At 36.2% G+C, this 2,367-nt stretch overlaps 1 pseudogene; it reads right to left on the bottom strand.

Moving 5' to 3' along the window:
* Positions 1-648: 648 nt before the first annotated feature.
* On the bottom strand, positions 649-1,557 carry LOC125362465 (annotated as a pseudogene).
* Positions 1,558-2,367: the final 810 nt, after the last annotated feature.

Here is a 2,367-nt window from a genome sequence, read left to right as displayed (position 1 = left end):
ATGCAAGAATGAAAAAAGAAAAAAGAAAACATCCAGGTGCAGGGAATGTGGTTTAAGTCTTTGGATATAAAAACAAGATCCCTCAGAGAAGTTGAGTATTGTGTAATTTCTAAAAATTTCCTCTGCGCCCCCTTCCCCCAATAGACCTGAAAAGCCCCAATCTAAATTTCTGCAAACTACATTTGTGAGATGCTATAGATGATGATCAAAGCAGTCAGAGGGAGAAGGATGAATGTGTCTTCCATTTAGTTTATAGCATAGCCTCTTTAGCTGTTGGTGGATCAGTAAAAACTACTGGTACCAGAAGTGCTTTGAAGAATAGGGGTTAAAAACAACAACAATAATAATAAAAAAAACCCTACTGACGATATTTTCTGTTTAAATCAATAACTAGAATTCATGGCTAGGAAATTTTTCTAAATGCTAAAGTGACTCCAGGATAGATGTCTCCATTAAATGTAGCAGGGAGGAAAAAAAAGATTTATACTAATAGATATAGTGATAACAGAGAACTACAAGGTAGAGAACACACACACACACAAAATCAAGACAATGCTATAGGTTCAACAGTATTCCATGAGGCTAGAAAATCAGTTAATTTTGAAAGCCCTAGCAAAATATCACTCTTGTTTATAAATCACTTATTTATCATATAACCACGTTGAATCCTTTTCCTTTCATACACTGAAGAATCCTATAGTCAGCTTTTAAGCATTCTGCAATCTTGTAGCGGAGTATCTTGTTCCAGTCGATTTTGGTGCGGGTAACTGGAAGCTGCCCGTGCAAGGCCTTGAATGTGGTATCTGACATTGTTTGATAATTTTCACTAATTGCTGTCTGATACTCATTTTCTGCACTCTCTATGATTTTAATAAAGTCCTTGGCAGTTTGGACTTCATTAGAAACAGTTACTGAATCTTGTACATCTTTATGACTAACCAACTGAACATTGCCATCTTCATAATAGTGAACCTGAATCTTTAGCACTTCAGCTACCTGGGCTGTAGGTGGTGTGATTGTGAACTTCCACTCTGATCTCCAACAACCATTCCAGAAGTTTTTAGGCTGAAATTGGTGGCTTTCAATACATGCGATTATAGTCTGTTGCCCATCTATAGTTTTAGCATAAACAGGACAGAAGCCGTTGGAATAATGATCTTTCACGTAGGCTCTTAAAGCATTGTCACAGGATTCTCTCCAAGACTTCAAACCTCCATCTACTTCCTCTGGCTGGGGGTCACTTGCTTCTTTCCGTAAGTGATCAAACTTAAAGGAAATTTTGTTCCTTGGATCTAAAAATCTGCTATTACCCAGGTCACCGTGCTCTGTTATTAGGACCTGATCTTCATATCCTTCTATCTTCACAGGTGTGAATTGATCCATGTTATACTGGGCAAATGCGTGTGCTGCCCCTTCCCTGAGGAGATTGTCATTATTAAGTAGTAGCCGAACATCATTGAATACTTAATTAAACTCTCCTGGGGGTGCATGGGTGATGAATTTAGCAGCTATGCGTACCTTCTCCTCATCGGACACCCGATCCTCGAAGTCGGCCATCTTGGGCTGCTCTCTGAAGTCTTTTTTCCTACATAAAAAAGTTGTAATAGAACTGTATAGTTATTTGAAAAAGTTGTTATATATTCTGGATATAATCACTTTTTAGCAATATAAATTGTATCAATCTGTGATTTGCCTTTTCCCTCTCCCAGTGAGAATATGCCTTTTATTGTAGTCAAATTTATTAGTTTTCCTTCTCTGATTAATCTCTTGTTTTTGTTTGTTTGTTTGTTTGTTTGTTTGTTTCTGATCTTGGATCTTGTACTCAGGGCTTGGGAGCTGTCCCTGAGCTTTTTGTTCAAATTAGTGCTCCACCACTTGAGCCACATCTCATCTCAACTTCAGCTTTTTTGTGGGGGGGGGGGTGAGTGTGTGATGTTAATTGGCAATAAATCTCGCTGACGTTCTGAGGTTTTCATATCTTAGCCTTCTATGAAGGTAGGATTCTAGGTATGAGCCACCAGTCCTTGGCTTTATATTAAGAAATATTTTTCAACCTCATGATCCAATGGTTATCTACTAGACTTCCTATTATTATATTTAGAGATTATATATAATGTATGTTATATATTAAATTATACTCTGAGTCTATTATAATTTAGACATTTACAATACAACTGAACTTGTGGTTGCTACTAGTATAAGGTCAAAAGAAAGAGCATTGTGAATCTTTCTTAATGATAAAATATATAGCATCTTAGAATGTTGGAATACAGTAGTATTTTAAGCAATGATAGAAAAAATGGCATAATAAATATAATAAAAGTATTGGTGTTAATATCTTATAATGCCAATCTCAAGTTGTTTATT

This window comes from Perognathus longimembris, chromosome 13 (genome assembly GCF_023159225.1).
Source record: "Perognathus longimembris pacificus isolate PPM17 chromosome 13, ASM2315922v1, whole genome shotgun sequence".
NCBI classification, from domain to species: domain Eukaryota; kingdom Metazoa; phylum Chordata; class Mammalia; order Rodentia; family Heteromyidae; genus Perognathus; species Perognathus longimembris.
This window is presented reverse-complemented; position numbering and strand designations above follow the sequence as displayed.